An 18,086-nucleotide genomic window follows, 5' to 3' on the forward strand; every position below is an offset into this window, starting at 1 on the left:
GGTCCAATATGAGGAAATGTGTTATTTTCTTGCCCCTGAAGGTTAGCTGAAAGACAATATTCTGGCTGATTAAAGATTCATAACCTCTTTATTGGATTGTTCTGCTCTGCAGAGCCTATTATTTGATGTCAACCAGCCATAAAAACTCAACTGTGGAGTGCTCTGAATGTAAGCAGGCTGCGATTTAATGGATTACAAAGTCAAATTAAAGTCCTAATCATCTGAACAAATAAAAACAGGTTGGATCTTGGCAGGTCTGAATTCATACATATATATTTGTGGGTACTTCTGTGTGTGCAAGTGTGTGTGTGTGTGTGTGTTTGTTTAGGTCATACAAGGAGTCATGAGAATCAGTTAAACTCTAATCAGTCGAATGGCAAGTGAACTGAAGAAGTTGAAAGCCTTTTACGCTCAATAGTGAATGATTGTGTTTGGAGCCTTAAATGTTTCTGATGGCTCAGCAGCAGGTTGATGGAGTTTAATGGGATTTAAACAGGCAAAACCAAGTCTGCCACAACATCAGAGAAGTGGAATTTCATCTTCATTAGCAGCTTCATCAGACATGTCTCATCTCTATCTCTTTAAATCAGGACACTGATGAGGCCTGGACAATGAACAAAGCTTAGACAGAGAGAGAGAGAGAGAGAGAGAGAGAGAGAGAGAAAGAGAGAGAGATAGACCTAGAGAGAGGGGGAGGTATGGAGAACAGAGGATGATATGGTTGGATATATATGGCCTAAAGTAATCCTGCTCCCTCCAATCTTTTTTAATCTTCCTTGCTATTAATCCACTTACATTTCTAGCTTCAAAGATTCTTAGATATTTACAGCCAAATTCCTAATCTGTAGACCTGTTGTTTAGGTTTTTAAAAATCCATTGAAAGCAAAAAAATAAAAAATAAAAATATTGCCTTTTACCCAGTCTTCTCACTTTTCAATATAAATGAACACAGTAATTAAAAAACAAACAAACATAACAGCAAAAACACTAACACTATAACAGGAGTTCATCTATCATTCTTTCTAAAAAGGATAGAACATAGTGCGTCTCCTCTGTGCTTCAGTAACAGCTTTTACTGATCTGGGAGGACTTTAGTCTAAATGATGTATCTGATGACATTCAGCCACAGGAGCTGGTCCTGATGTTAGATGACCATTCTGGAACACAAACACCACTCCAACTCAACTCAAACCTATTAAATATAATAAAAAAAATATTTAAATAAATATTTCAGTGTTGGATGCTTGCAAAATATTTTTGGACAGTACCTTTTCATTTTAGTACAGCTAAAACATCTTTAGGAACTAAAAATACCAAGTAATGAAAAGTTTTAAATGCAAATCAAAGTCTTATGGTGTGCAGAACACAGGTCTTTCATTGTTGCTTTTTTGCTTTTCCACACACTGGGGACGGGATCAGACTCCTGCCTTTTTAACGATTGCAGAAAGTGGTTTGAATTGTCTTGTTAAAAATGTATGGGCGACTCTGTAAAAAGCATCATATGATGATTTATGTATGTTTTAGCAGTGAAGTTGGAGTCACATGCATACATTACCTTTACAACAATCTCATACCATGACAGACCTTGGCTTTTGGACGTGTTGCCACCACTTTTTTGGAACACATATAACAGCTTATATAACAGCTTGCTGCAGATAGCTGTCCAAACTGTCTGCAAAACTGTCAAATGTATTTTGTCAGCTCACGCTTCTAATATTAGATAACATAACTAGGTATTTCATCCTCTTGAATGGTGCCCAAGGAGATGGTCTCTGTGCTTCATTTAAGAGAAGATTTTCATTTCTGTTTCATCTATGTTAATGTTTCCTCCACAAGCTCTCTTTGCTTCATTAATTTTATTATTGATTCCACTAATAATATGCTAGTTTCAACCAATAAAATGTATTCTATTATGTAACAAAAATTATATCATTTGAAAAGGTTTGTGCTTTTATTTTATATGATGCTGATTTATCAAACAAATTACTTAAAATTTTCAGGACTAAATACATTAAAAGGAATGCATGTTTGAGGCGCAGCTGAATTGAATGTATCACCCTGTCCATCTTCTTGCCCCCAGCAATTTTTAAAACAAAGCTACACCCTTGCTCATCACGGTGCTAGCCAGAGCAGGGGTCTGTTCATTGTCCAGGATTGTTGAACTGTCCAATGGTGTTGTGCACACAACAGTTAAAAAAAGTAGCAGTATCCGGTTTCATATGTGTGAGACATGTTTCCAACATATGTCTCAGAGGACGTCTGTGGTTGCCTTGACTTTCCAGCTTGGTAGCATTGTGTATTTGGGATAGCATTAGTGAAAGGCTACATTCACGACTGTAATCAAAAAACACTTTATAAAAATTTGATGTTTCCTCACCATTCGTTAAACTGTCTAATGTCTAAACGAAGCCCCAGTGTCTGTAAATGAGTCAAAAAACAAATGGTCTTCATCTGATATGCTAGGCTTTCTCTCTATCTCTCTCTGCTCGTAGCTAGGGTGACCAGAGCTGAGATGGTGAAAAAGAGGACACGTCTGCGGGCAGGGTGGGGGGGGTGGTTGATGTGGTCACGCCCCTCGCTGCCGTTGTGTGCTTTTAGGTCCTTTACACCTTTATTCCCTACACAAAACATAGGAATTTCTTTTTTAATTCATCCGAGCTTTGCCTGACGTAAACAAGGACTACTGATGTGCAGACTGACCAATTAAATGTTTACAGAGAACGTTATCGACCAATAACGGTAGCTCTACAGTCAGACCGTCCAATCAGAAGATTTTAGGCTACTTCACCACGCCCCCTTCTCACTCAAGCGAACCAATCGGAGTAGGGGAGGGCGGGACTAGTTTGTGAATGAAATGCTTCTCTAAGTTCTATGTAAGCACTAGAAAAACAAAATCCCGGACGTTTGTGAAAATCCGGCCGGACATTTTTTAAGTCTAAAAAAGAGGAAGTCTGGTCACCCTACTCTTGGCAGATGCATCTGGAGTTTTTTTAGACAACAAGGAGAACTCCAAATTTTGAAAGGCATGAAGTGAGATGAGGATATTGCTCTATTTATGTTCCATATGTTGGTAATATTCACTTATTTTTGTTGTTTATCATTTAAGGTGAAAATGTTTCCAAACTCGGGAGACGGCTAGCTGCATTACTGAAAGTGCTACAAAACTAAACCCGAGTTACAAATAAGTCTCTGTGGTAATAAAAACTTAGAGACCCGTTCAGTTTAAGCCACATACAAACAAGAGTAATTTCTCCCCTCAAACATACTGTTCCAGGTTAAAATACACAGCGCTTCTGAACATAAACAAACCAGAGAGAACTGTGTATCCACGCAATCATAGATGTTCCCTTTAACTGGGTGCAATTGGCAGTGACCAAATAAGTGAAACTAAAATTAGACAAAAATATTAAAATTAATTGATAAAAAAGTCAAATAAAAAAAAATTCAGTCTGTTTATTCACCCCAAAAAAATGCCAGTAAACAGAAATTGTTACAGTTTTAACCAACTGTCTGTATACATATGGACTTTCCATGTACACAGCAAGAATTACTGTTTTTCAAACCCACTCCACAGAGTGGAGCAAAGCTCTGGATAAACCATCTGAGCCTCAAATGTGTGTAACCAGCAAATGGCCTGCTCAGAATAACTCTGTGATTTTGCCAAAGCTTTCAGGCTGGATGAGGATGAAGGAGGGCTGAGCTCACAGTGTTCTCGCCCAGAGTCCAGTTCTTCGCAGAGGGCTGTTGGTTTGGAGAGGCTGGAGAGCAGGAGGGTGCTGGACGCTGGCTGGTTAAGCCTGAGCTGCTGAGAGTGGCAGAAAGAGCAGCAGATGGCTCGGTCATGGCACAACACCAAACTGGCAAAGAGGAAACCATCCCATCACACAGCAAGAGCCCAGAGTGTCTTCTCTTGGATTCCTGCCTTCTGGAGTTTTAGCCTATGAGACAGAGCAGAGCTTTCAGCCTGTTTGAGTGTAGAACTGAGGAGTCTTAGGAGTCATGAAAGATTTGCACACAGGTTTAAAGTGTATCTTTCAACAAAAGATTTCGGCCTGATGCACAATCGTTTTATTATTGCAATTTGAATAGAAAATCTGAGGAATAAGAAATAGTAATAAATAGATAACAGATTCAAATAATTACTTATGGACACATAGTTCATAAAAAAGACATAAGCCTTGTTTTTCTTTTGTTCGTAATCTCATTTTCAGCAGGCATTTCCTGAGCAATTTATTATGAATATATTAATAAAATAAATTCAACAGGTTTCATAACTTTTTATACACACCTAGTACACAGAGGCACAAATACACATGTACATACCTTATATTATATTAAAAACACATTACTATGATGTGTGATTTCTTGCTTTAATCAATATCAGGATCGGAATAACTTTATTGGCCACTGTGCTTGCACACAGAGGAATTTGTTCTCTGCATTTAACCCAATTTGTGCACTGAAACACACTAGTGAACACTAGGGGGCAGTGAGCACTCATGCCTGGTGCAGTGGGCAGCCCTAGCCACGGCGCCCGGAGAGCAGTTGGGGATTAGACGTCTTGCTCAAGGGCACTTCAGTCATGACCTGCCAGCTCTGGGGATCGAACCAGCAACCTTCTGGTTACAAGTCCCTAACCACCAGGTCATGGCTTCCCACATGTAAACAGCTGCTTAGAACCCACTGAGAAACAAAGAAAATCATCTTGTGAATGCTTTACCTCCAAAATCAACATTATCTTATAACATTTTCTTTATTTTTATATTTATTAGTGTTACTTTTTACATTTAGCCATCAGCTACTTAACCTGTTGCTGAGGACTCCTACGAAATTCACACAATGGGAACCAAATTGGGAAGGTGAGACAAACACAGGCATCATCTGAGACCTGTGGAGACTACGGCCTCTTTTTGAACTCCTGCTCACACCTCACCACTGGACAGCTCAGCACTCTTGTAGAGGAACACTAATTGCCCAGTTCTGTAATGCCATTGCTGTTCCAGATACCCACACCGACTATTGCGCTGAGTGATGTGGGGAGAGGGAGGGCTATCCTTCTCACCGAGAGAGAGCGAGGCCAATTGTGCTGTCTTTGACTTCCAGATTTAGATAATGATGTTATAATAATATGACTGTGGTCCACTGAGTCCCTTCGGATTGGCATGCATGCTGTCCTCTGTACATACTTAGCGCTGTTAGCACAGCAGTCCATAAATCCGTATACTGCACATCTGCATAGTTTGTGCAAATGCTTATATTTTGCTTTGTTTATCTTTCTCAGTAACTCTCAGTAAATATTTTCAGACGCATAGTGTTGAGTTGTCATCTTAGAGTAGAAGAATAGAGTGTATTTCAGCACTGGAAATGAAGCAAATGAATGGATGTTCTCAGTTTGCACAGAATATGTAAAATAAATATTTTTGCCTTTTACAATTTTAAAAAGTGAAATGTAAAGTTTATGTCAGGAAATTCTGTCATTTTCAGGACATATATTTGTCCTAAAGGGTATGAAAACACACACACAAACACATCGTCATGATTAGAATCAGGGGATTATCTGTAATACATCAAATTGACAGCAAGCAGCCTGCTCACCTCTATACGATAGGGGAGAAAATCTAATCATTAGACATGCTAAAAATAACCCCTTCATCTTTCTCTCTCTCACTCACACACACACAGACACACACATATGCAGAATTCACTGCACTCTCTCTCTCCTTTTATCTGCTGCCTCACAGCGTATTGTCTCTTCCTGCCGCTTGCTTGAGCCACTGTTCTTCTTCAAGTCTCTGCCAGCAAATCTCTCTCTCTCTCTGTCTCCACCACAAACAACCACACAGACAAGTGTATGACCATAAATACAATTGATAACGCTGTCTATATATAGGTGACAGCGTCTAATGTAAAGATGGTTTTGATTACTAACCTTTCCACTTATTGCCACCTGTGAAATCTGCTGGTGCTTTTTAGACAGTAGGGGGCAACAGAGGTACAGACAATATCATGGTCAAACTCGCCTGTTTATCCTCCTTTTCTCAGTGTCAAGTTTCTTAAGTTCACCCTCAGCAACAGATGGTTCGTCCCTGTAGCCTTTTAACTTTGATCGATTTCCTTTCACATATGTGGCCACCGAAATCCCTGTCAGAACACCGACAGCTCACCGATGTGGCTTTTGTTTAAATGTACGGTCTGCAAATGACACAAGAAAGCTGTTTTGATGGCACCTTCACGTCTTTGTTGGCTTCAGTGCTCGGTGGATTGAGCGTGATATTTCTCAGAATTTCTCCATACTGAGTGAACAGCACTCTGACAGGTCCATTGAAATCTACACAGGCACTGGACCGTTACTGTTCCAGCAGAACAATGGGCTCCAATTATAGAAGACTCAGCATGTAGTGCGTTCAGGCTCAGCCCCATCTCACTTATTCCATGACAGCTATCATTATTTTCTTTCTCTCTCTCTCTCTCTCTCTCTCTCTCTTTAATGCTCCTGCTCTTCCACAACACGAGTCCTAGTATTTCAGAACAAAAATGTGTGTGTGTGTGTGTGTACACTTGTTGTCTGAAAAGGGTAAGGTGCACTGTGAGAAAACAGATGAGGAGAAAAAAAGAGATGAAAAAGAGAGAGAGTGCATGTCCCTATAGGCCCACGGGGCAAGGACACCACTCTCATCCCTCAGACAGATATTACCATACTCATAAATCATTCAAATCATTCAGCTGTGACACTCTGCTCAATAACACACACACACACACACACACACACACACACACACACACTGCCAACCATAGTACAGTGGCAGCACCCTTTTAAAATCCCACAAACTAAATGGGCATCAAAGCTAAAAAAATAAGCATTTAATGTCATTTACTAGTGCAGTCAGTCTGACTTGTTTGATAGAATTCACATGTTTTCCTCTGTCAGCTTTCACTACAAAACCTTTTATGCGTCACATAAATACATAACTGCACATCTTGACATGACACTGCTCAACAAAGTGTCCAAATCTTTTGTCTTTGCAGGCCAAAATGCAATATTTGTGGTATGTTTGTTAGTAAAACAACTCTTTATATAGTATGTGTGTTTATATGTGTTATTTTAGTAGGTTTATCTGGCAGGCCACACCCAAATCTGGAGGTTAATGAACAGGTCTGGGGTGATCTAGTAATATACAGCACAGAACTCAGTTGGCCACTAACTTTTTTTTCTACATTAAAACAATTATTCTTTCAAAAATATAGTTAGTAGTCAATCAGTAAATCCATAAAAACAACCTTAAGTCAAAGCAGTTGAAGGAACAATGTACACCCACCTTCGAGTCGCATCATCAAAGTTGTCAATTCACTTTACAGAAGAACACCTCAGTCTGCAGCGCCAATGTAGAACTGTTATTGATCTTAGAGCATTTTTACAGCACACGGATTCATTTTTCCGTTTGATTCTGAATGAAACCTATAACTGTTTTTATGCCAACACATAACTACATGTCAAATCTCATTATAGTTTCAGTTCATCATAAACTCCTGCAAAACGCTGTTTAAAAACAGACATAGCCTCTGGTTTAGAAATATACAGTGTGCAGTTTAAAGGAGAAATAAAGGGTTTTTATGTCTGTTTTAAGTCATTTTTAAGGGCGTAAATGCGTTTCAGTAGTTCGACATGAGCCCCCACTGCTATTAAGCTACTTTGTGGAGAAGGGGAGAGGAGGGGGCTGGTTGAGCTAGAGATTGTGCTTTTGTTTCACCACAGGGGGCGAAAAACTCTGTATAGAGCGGGAGAAGAGGGGAAAGAGGGAAGAGGAGGGAGAAGAGGGAGGAACAGTCAATGAGGATTTTTTTCCCCTGCTTCTCAGCTAGTCGCCTTACTTTTTCCTCAGTAAGGTGAAACCGCACGAAGGCACACGGAGCTCGTGTGTTTTGGACTAACTGCACTCTCTGGTTTTAGTTCGGACTTTGAGGCGAGGTCGACTTCGTCTAAAGGAGGAAAACTGAATATTCCTGGGGCGAAGAGGCGGAGTGGTTGGTGGGTCTCTCTCTCTCTCTCTCTCTCTCTCTCTCTCTCTCTCTCTCTCTCTCTCTCAGGTGTTTTAGGTATGTGCTTCTCTGAATGTACCTGTGTCGATATCCTCGTCATGTGATCTGTGCCTGAAGATTAGAGACTCGTTCAACTCACTGTAGTTCATTGAGTTTCTGTCTGCGAATTTAATTTACAAAACACAACCCCTCGGCTCCCGGAGACTGTTTTCTTTAAACCAGCAGCTTGTTTGGGAAGAAAGAATGATGTAAAGTTTATGTTTTTGTCTCGGAGTTTGGTGTGGTAGCTGTCTGAGGACATTTACGTCAACTTTAACTGAAGGTAAATCCTCGTTTAACTTGGACCTTTTCGCAGTGGTTCGCAAACGACTGTTACTTTACAAATCTCTCTCTCTCTCTCTCTCTCTCTCCTTTCAAAACGAGCCAAGTTTTCGCTTCAGTGACTTACCTCGTATCTCTCTGTTTCTTTGGTAACGTGCTCCTAATCCCCACGACGTATTTGTGTGAACGAGTTTTTGATTTGCTCATATGCAAAACAGCTGCTACGCTTTTCATTATCGTGGGCTACGTTTACATTGAACGCCACCCACAAACATGGCTTGTGTCCATGTTTTTTTAATTATCTTTAGTTATTTCTCTGTTTTTAAACCTGTGTGTCATGTGAAGCTGTATATCCTTAGTTTTTTCAAACTGCATAATTTTACACAAGGCTTTTGGCTAATTTGCTTACATTTTAAAACCGCTTCATATATGGATTTCAGAAAGCTTTTCAAAGGCTTTATTCCCCACGTTTTTCAGCTTAACTCCTGCTTGCATTCAGTTTCCAAGCTTTAGTTTCGGTTGGTTCATTTGTTTTAAGTGACAGTATCCTTAAAGAGCTATTGTCTTATTTTTTTATTTATGTTAATGTTTTTCTCTGAGATCTACTTGCAACGTTTGGGTACTAATGTAACAAAAACCTTCATCATAATTTCATAGTCATATTTCCAGTCTTATGTTGTGTCTTTGAAGGACATAAGCCTTTTTCCTTTTTGTAATCCTGATTTTACCTACAAAGTTCTGATTGCCTGGTATCAGAAAGTCTTTTTTTGGAGTCACAAAATGTAAGAATTAAAAACCGACTTTTTTGAGCCATAGTTTTCAAGCTACTGCCCTTACACACTGGGGAGGAACTTGTATGCGTAACAGTGTTCACATAAATATGTTTTAGTGAAAATCCACAAAATGATTATATCTTTGCCCATTATATGAACCTTTTCAACATTCCTCATTCTTTCTTTACTAGCTCAGCCATACTCTGAACCTCGTTTCAGTGATCCATGCCTTATTGTCCTCCGACCTTTTATGCTGTGTAATATATTCAGTCTGCATAGAGATGCTTTTATAATTAAAAATGAAATCTAATTAGGTTTTAATCACATTTATATTTATTGCGTAAGTGAGCATTAGCAGAATTGGTTTATGGTGGTCATATGAGATGTTTTTAGCTCTATGATTATAATTGTGAGTTAATGTCTTTTTACTGTCTACAGTGTAATATATTTGTTAGTGATATTCAAACTTTGTAAACAAATGTTTTATTTCCACCCTTGTGGGTGGCTAAGATGCACACTGAACTATATCTTGTTGTGAAGTGTTTTTATGTTGGGGCAAGTGGACACTGGAGACCTTCAGATATTTCAGATAATGTTTGCTTAAGCCAAACCTCATAATTTAAATTCTATCTCTAAATCCTGTCATATCTATGAAGAAGGCGGCACGGTGGTGCAGCAGGTAGTGAATGTGTGTGTCTCTGTGTTGCCCTGTGAAGGACTGGCACCCCCTCCAAGGTGTATTCCTGCCTTGTGCCCAATGATTCCAGGTAGGCTCTGGACCATCGCGACCCTGAACTGGATAAGCGGTTACAGATAATGAATGAATCTATGAAGAAGGGCAAAGGCCATTGGCCTAACTTTGGGCTAAATCATTTAAAGTTACATAATGGAAAACACCTGGTAAAACTGTGGTGGTATTAGCTTAGTTTGGACTTGAGCTTTAAAATCAGTTGAAGACATAAACATGCCGTTGTCTAGGTTGCTTCTTTAGTTTTACTTTCAGTTGTTTGCTTTGTTCAATTTTAGTTCAATGTTTTAACTTTAGGCTTTAGAAGGAATTAAGGACATTTTGGAAACAGAAACCATAAAACCACCTAGTTTAGGTAGTAACAATAGTTTAACATTTGGAAAAAAAAAGGTTTTATTCCACTGTAAATTGTTATTTCAGACAGATATTGTACAGCCCATACCCCACCTTCTTGGATTTAGGATTTCTATTGTATATTTTGTTTTGAAAAGGTACAAATAGGCACCTCTCCCCCTGGAAAATGGAATGTAGTGTAACCTTTCGGCTGCTCCACTGCACCTTAAGTCCATTGTTGTACTTTTTGAGGGACCATTTGCACGGCTTGTACATTTGAACCTGCAAGGTACCCTTTTTCCTGACAGTGTTGTGGATGTCTCTTGAGCTGGCTGCCCTTCAACAGTGTCCTTTAAAAAAAAAATTACAAGACTGAACACAGTACCTGATTGTGACTGATTGTGGCACTTTGGGGCACTGAACCCAAACAGCCTTAAGGAAAGTAGCTAATCCGAGAATGCAGTGGAAACATCTGTGGCGATTTGTCCAAGTATGGCCTGGGTGCCACTGCTCTGACAGAGATTCAGGAGAGATTGAGGAGAGGAAGTACTCGTCCCCCTTAAGGTCATAGAGCAGTGGTCCAGTGCTGAGACAGAGTGAGCTTTTCTCTTTTTTCCCCCTTTCTCTGTATCCCTTCATCTCTGGGAGAGATCATGAGTAATGCCTCTGTTTGTTTGTCTTTCATGCCGAGAAACATGAAGACCATGCACAGTGGCCCCATTCATGTGTTTCCTGTGGCTCTATGTGTGCGCGCTAAACTCCATTCTTTGCTCTGTTTGCAGCTGTTAAATATCTGCTTATTGTTTATATTGATTTTCCTGATGAACCAAAAGCTGTTTGGCCAGTAGGGTTTGCATGTTCATGCATGTTTGTGTGTTTTTCTTCCAAGCTGCTGGACCAGTGGGTCTCTTAGATAATCTATGGATTGGACGCTCCCTTTTTTATCAACAATCTCTGAGCAGCACATTCATGATGAGCTAATCCAAAGGCCTTTCTCAGCCCTTGGGACCCTTTTTGTAATGCTTATTTACAATGAAGAGTAGGCCTGATCTAGAGACTGATATCTATATGGGTGGTACTGATAGCAGAGTTGCTGTTCAATGTAAAATCATGTGTAATTAATATTTTATTAAATATTTTGTTGTTGGCTTGTGTTTATAGTTGAATTTTCTTATTGAAAAATCTTAATATGGAAAAGATTAATATGATATAATATACTGTGAATGTGAGAAGCATGATTATTTCTATCATGATCAATAAAATCGCACTGTGCCACCCTCACACCATTTTGCAATTAGCTTTTCTGAACACATTATGGTTGTTTTTAGTAATTATATTGGAACATTTTAAGTATCATCATCTACAGGTATGAAATTCAAACATTTGAATATTAGCTTTGTCCCAGTCCCATTATCTGTGACTCCCAGAGTGTAAGGTAGGTTGAAATGGAAATCAATGTTGCAAGCCAGTGTTCAGTCTTTGTTGAAGTTTGTTTTCTTACACTGATCTTGTTAACGTCCTAACAGAAGCCTAGTTGACAAACAGGCCCTCAGGCAATGTAGAAAACATTGGGTTTGCTCCCAAACACTGGCCCACCCTGTCCCCCCTGCATTCCAGCAGAATGACTCCTCCATGCCGCTCTCCTGTCAGCCAGTGACACTGCAGAAATCATCTTGTCACTGTGAAAAGAACTGGAAGCATTGAGTTCTTGTGTTCGGCAGCGGTAATGGCTCGCTGCGAGCTTTAATTCAGGCCTGTGTGAAGCAAATGGATATTCTGCTGGCGGATTGTGTTAAGCACAATGAGAAAGCAAACAAAAGGTCAGAGTCTGCTGAAGAGATGGCACTGCCACACAATGGGGAAGACAAGTGCAATTTTCTCCTCAAATTAAGTTAATTTCCTCCAGCACATAGTTTCTCTTCATAGCAGCTAATTGCGGAGGATGAGATGATGGTGAAGTGTGGGCTAGGGACATGTCTGGACATGCAGAGATGCAGCGGCGATATCTCTAATGGTTTGAGTTTGTTCAGTGCTACTAATATGGAAATGTCAATCAGTTTACCTCTGCTTGGTTTTTTTCTGACTGTTCATGACATAACACCTCACATTAATAACTAACCCACATTAACTTACTATGGTGTTGGATGCAATATTGACCCATAATAACCCATATATTGCTCAGTTTATAAGCAGTGGCACATTGGACAATGAAGTGTCCATTGTCACATTTAATTTGAGCTATTTCCAACTACCTATATAGGCATTCATATTTTGGGGAACCTGAAGTTAGGCTAGTTTTTTGGCCATGTCTTTGTTTTTTTTGCAGGAAAATGGGTGCTTTTCAGAAAACCTGACAGATAATACTAAAGAAAATACTGATACATATAGCAAACCTTAATTCTGATACTGATTTACTGATATATTTAACAATATATACTTTATATATATATTAAAATACACATAGATGTGATTTAAAACTGAAATGAGTGTGAGGTTTTGGAAGTGGATGATGTATAGTGCAGGGGAATTTAGGGTGTGTTCATTCTTGTAGTAAGGATTCCTAGGTCCAGACCAAACAAGAAAATGATTTTAGTGATTTTTGGTTTCTTAGCATTCACACTGACACATTTACAGATGACCCAGAATAACTGATGGGGAGGTGAATACCTAGTGGCATTTTTACTGACTGGAAACTGGAGTTGGTAAAATGGGTAAAAAAGTTAAAGTGCCAGACACTCTTCATTGCTTCAGGTTTGTCCTCGGTTGATTATTTGTTTTTAGGGCGCTGTTCTCTCGTGGCACATTTAGCGTTGCATCATGTGACTTCATGTCCTGCTTGGTTAGTTTTAGATCTTTTTTATACATGTTATGTTCATACTGGAAATTAATCACATTAGTTAAAAATGGACAAAGACAGGCCAACTCAGGAGGTCCCTGTCTGCTTGTTTGGTAAAAAAACAGAATGAACCACACTAACAGAGAAATGGAACCAAGGTGCGTTTTAACTGAGACAAAGCTGACAAGTGTAAACATACCCTTAGACTAACAAAGCAATGCTTAATTTGGTGTGCATTTTATGGTAAATCAGCAGTAAATATTGAGTCAAGGATAGTGAAGCAATTGGACTTAAGAAAAAAAAAAAAAATTCAAAACCATATGATCAGATTTCCCAGAAATGTATTAGCCTAAACGTTTGCTGATGGGCTGAATTGCAATATCATTGGTGACCCACTGTATGTGTCAATGGGAATGTTTGCTATGATGAAAAAGCTACACACTTGTCAGTTTGATAGTAGCAAACTGGCAGACTACAGAAGAACACCGTGGGTGGGCTGGGAGTTGAGGAGGTCAGCACGGTGTGAGACACAGTATTTTTACTGCCACCTAAATTGCTGAACCTTTTGGAACCAAACCACTCGATTGAATTTGTTCCAGATAGCAGCATATGTCCATGGATTTTGGCACCTACGTGTTTCCAAAGACATTGTGATAAACCTGTGGCTGCTGTTCTTTCTACATGAAGATATGTGACTTGTTCTACCTTGTCAGATTTCTTCCTTTTACAGCATAATCCTACTCGTAAAAACCTTCAGAACATTGTCTTTAAAATGCTCATTTAATGTTTCACTGTCATGCCCAAAGCAGTTTTGCAGTTGTCTGGTTTAAGTCTGGTTTCGATTGGGCTCATACTTGGTAAATGCTTTTGAGACTGTCCTTAAAACATAACATGAGTCAGTGTATGGGAATGTTTGTGAAGTTGTGGGTGGATGTTGTGTGTTTGGTGTCATTATGTCCTCTTCGCACTGTCAGCTCATGATTGAGTCACTATAGTAACAATGCTGGGCGCTGGGTACAGTCAGTGGAATCAATGAACCATTAGAAACACTCAGGCGTTACGTAAGTCTGGCCTTGTCTGTGGTGGACTTGTCTCATTCTCAGCTGCCCAACTGGTCATCTGATTCTGTTTTGTTGGTGGCATTGAGTTTGTCTCCTTATAAGTGATTGCTCTAAATGGCAATATTGAAGGTAGTGATTTAGTTGCATTAACTTGAGAATGATACATTTTGGGAAATGCTCAGTTTTTAATAAAATAAATCTAATTTTGGGATCTGATGATACATGTATCCCAAATATGAAACTCTGCATACATCCTTGTGTTAATACAAGGGTATAGAAATTAATCTGCTGTCTAGTATGGTTGAGCAGGTAACGATAATAACCATGGTATTTTAAAATGTGTACGGTATCTTAAAATGATGGTGGCATTTATGGCTTGTGTGTGGTGTGTCAAATTTTGGTTCTGTGTCTTTTAAAAGTCGGCTAAAATGTGCATGTGCATTTAAGAGAGCCACAGGGAGGGGGCACTGGGGGAGCTCAGTGACTGCTGATGTCACGGTGTGAAAATATTGGAGAAAAGTCCTTTAACCCACCGGGGGGGGGGGGGGTGTAAGTTTAGCACTGAGTTTGGGTTAAAAGAGAAAGGAATTAAGCTGTAAACAGCTATAATTCTCAGAAAATCCTTCACTCGACTTTGTGCTGCTCACCGGTATATGGCTTCATCCTCTAAATATGTGTGTTTTGAGCCTCAATTCGCTGAAAAATCTGCTGTGCTGAGCTAAACCACAAGTGCCCGTTAACGCCAGCTGTGCTTCTAAACAGTGTACACGTCATATTTCGCTTATTTTCTGGTCCTTCAGCACCAGTTGCTGAAATTTGCTTTCACTCAGAAACAGGTTTTTATCATCAACATGTGTGTCGGTGTGCACTGTTGGGCTGTGTTTAGCTAAAGTCACTCGACCTGGTGCTCAAAGATATAAGGCTCAGCATTGCATGACAGAACACCCCCCCCATCCCCATGGTAATACAGTATGCCGAGATAATATTTTCAGGTGGTATTACGGTATGAAAAATGTGGATACCGCCCATCCCTACTGTCTAGTTTTGTTCATCTTTCAGGTCCTAGTCCTTTAGTCTCAGCCACAGACGCTCCACCCCTAAGTTGATACTCTCAGTTTGTGAAGTTGGCCACAGTGCCAGTTGCGTTCTGATTGGCTGTCTGCCTCCTCTTATACGTCATGCCAAAATAACAGACATGTGATTGGTCCTTTTGCGTGTCAGTCAGATTTCTTTTCCTGTAGTAGTTGTCAGTTCTTGGTCACTTTAAGTGGCAAAAGGTACCAGACTCTCCCTCTAGAGAGTCTATCAATACGAAACTACAAACCGGATTCCAAAAAAGTTGGGACACTAAACAAATTGTGAATAAAAACTGAATGCAATGATGTGGAGATGGCAAATGTCAATATTTTATTCGTAATAGAACATAGATGACAGATCAAAAGTTTATTCTGAGTAAATGTAACATTTTAAAGGAAAAATATGTTGTTTCAAAATTTCATGGCGTCAACAAATCCCCAAAAAGTTGGGACAAGGCCATTTTTTACCACTGTGTAGCATCCCCCCCTTCTTACAACACTCAACAGACGTCTGGGGACAGAGGAGACCAGTTTCTGAAGTTTAGAAATAGGAATGCCCTCCCATTCATGTCTAATACAGGCCTCTAACTGTTCAATCGTCTTGGGCCTTCTTTGTCGCACCTTCCTCTTTATAATGTGCCAAATGTTTTCTATAGGTGAAAGATGTGGACTGCAGGCTGGCCATTTCAGTAACCAGATCCTTCTCCTACCTAGCCATGATGTTGTGATTGCTGCAGAATGTGGTCTGGCATTATCTTGTTGAAAAATGCAGGGTGTTCCCTGAAAGAGATGACATCTAGATGGGAGCATATGTTGTTCTAGAACCTGAACATAGTTCTCTGCATTAATGGTGCCTTTCCAGACATGCAAGCTGCCCATGCCACAAGCACTCATGCAACCCCATACCATCAGTGATGCAGGCTTCTGAACGGAGCGTTGATAACAACTTGGGTTATCCTTGTCCTCTCTGGTCCGGATGACATGGCGTCCCAGTGTTCCATAAAGAACTTCAAATCGTGACTCATCTGACCACAGAACAGTCTTCCATTTTGCCACACTCCATTTTAAAAGACTCCTGGCCCAGTGCAAACGCCTCAGCTTGTGGAGCTTGCTTAGAAATGGCTTCCTCTTTGCACTGTAGAGTTTCAGCTGGCAACGGCGGATGGCACGGTGGATTGTGTTTACTGACGATGCTTTCTGGAAGTATTCCTGAGCTCATTGTTATTTCCTTGACAGTGGCATTCCTGTTTGAGGTGCAGTGACGTTTAAGGGCCCAGAGATCACAAGCATCCAGTAGAGTTTTACGGCCTTGACCCTTACGCACAGCAATTGTTCCAGATTCTCTGAATCTTTTGATGATGTTATGCACGGTTGATGATGAAAACTTAAAAGTCTTTGCTCTTTTACGCTGAGTAACACCATTCTGATATTGCTGCACTATCTTTCTGCCCAACAATGGTGGAATTGGTGATCCTCTTACCATCTTGGCTTCAGAGAGACACTGACACTCTGAGAAGCTCTTTTTATACCCAATCATGTTGTCAATTGACCTAATTAGTGTTAATTGATCTTCCAGCAGTTCGTTATATGCTCAATTTCCTTTTTCCAGCCACTTATTGGTACAAATCCCCAACTTTTTTGGGATTTGTTGACACTGTGAAATTTTGAATCAACATATTATTCCTTTAAAATGTTACATTTACTCAGATTAAACTTTTGATCTGTCATCTATGTTCTATTACAAATAAAATATTGACATTTGCCATCTCCACATCATTGCTTTCAGTTTTTATTCCCTATTTGTTTAGTGTCCCAACTTTTTGGGAATCCGGTTTGTACTTTGGACTATATTGGACAATATTTTGGGGGTGGGAAGGAGCAGTACAAAAGTTTTCTAATATACTTCAACACAAGTGTTTGCAGAGTGTCCTGATTCCTGCAGACACACTGCCAGCACATGCCACACTGTGCATGCTTTATCTACTTAATTATTAACCCTGGCTCTTGCTGAGTGTTATCACAGGCAGAGATGAAGTGAATGACCTCTGTGGCCTGTTGAGAGAAAGTGGGAGAGCGAGAGAGAGGAGGGGCGAGGGGGTAGGTTGGTTTGCAGTGATATTCTGCGGACTGTGGGGTTGATTAGCAAGCTGTTTCTGCAGATACCTGAAGAGTGTTTGGTGCCAGCAGGTGACACAGGCCCATGCCTGTTAGTGTGTAGTGGATTATTAATGGTGTGTTTTGAGGTGTGTGTGTGGTGCTGAAGTGTGAGGAGGTGCTAGCGGTTTCTGTGCTAACAATCAACTGCAGGTGAGATTACACTTGTTCTCCTGTGTGTGAGTGACAGCTGTTCAGTTTCTCCCTGTCTCCTTTGCATTTGTGTATGTGTGTGTTTATAAATATATATCATTTTATATATATAATTTTTTTTCTCTCTGTCACTGTTTTCTCTCTCACACACTCCCTCTCCTCTCCCCTGTGTCACAAACAGTGGCACTCCCTCAATTCCCAGCTGTACCTTTGTCTGCTTTGTCTGTGTAATGTTCAGTATAGTTCTGCTTGTTTTGAATGATTAATAACGCCTAGGCAAATTACATCTGAACACATTCTTTATTTGATTTTGATCAAATGTGTTTGACCTAGCATTCTGCAAACTGATCTCTGTAAGTGGTATTGATGTGTGTGTGTGTATATAATGAAGAGCCATGGACAGAATTTTTGAGGTGTTTCTTAGTAATCAGACAGAAATTAGAAAACTCCCAGTTTACTTAAAATGGCATCAAGTGAGCTTTTGCTGTATTGCAGTTTATAAAGATTTATGTAAAACTGAACTTTTATAAAAGTATACAAGCACATGCAAACAGCATTTAGTTGTTTGTTCTTTCTTTTAGAAATGGTACAGTT

At 39.8% G+C, this 18,086-nt stretch overlaps 1 protein-coding gene across 2 annotated transcripts in view; it reads left to right on the forward strand.

Annotated features, from left to right (window-relative positions):
- Nucleotides 1–7,820: 7,820 nt before the first annotated feature.
- The window catches only part of plxnb2a.1 (plexin b2a, tandem duplicate 1), a 143,783-nt gene continuing 133,517 nt past the window's right edge, over nucleotides 7,821–18,086 (forward strand). Inside the window, exon 1 of one of the 2 annotated variants that reach the window (XM_066666921.1) lies at nucleotides 7,821–8,026. The gene's annotated coding sequence lies outside the window, so the exon portion shown is untranslated. Of the gene's footprint in view, nucleotides 8,027–8,152; nucleotides 8,360–18,086 lie in introns of those variants that run through there. The other variant, XM_066666922.1, reaches the window with a different exon arrangement.

Source organism: Hoplias malabaricus, chromosome 4 (genome assembly GCF_029633855.1).
Source record: "Hoplias malabaricus isolate fHopMal1 chromosome 4, fHopMal1.hap1, whole genome shotgun sequence".
Taxonomy (NCBI): domain Eukaryota; kingdom Metazoa; phylum Chordata; class Actinopteri; order Characiformes; family Erythrinidae; genus Hoplias; species Hoplias malabaricus.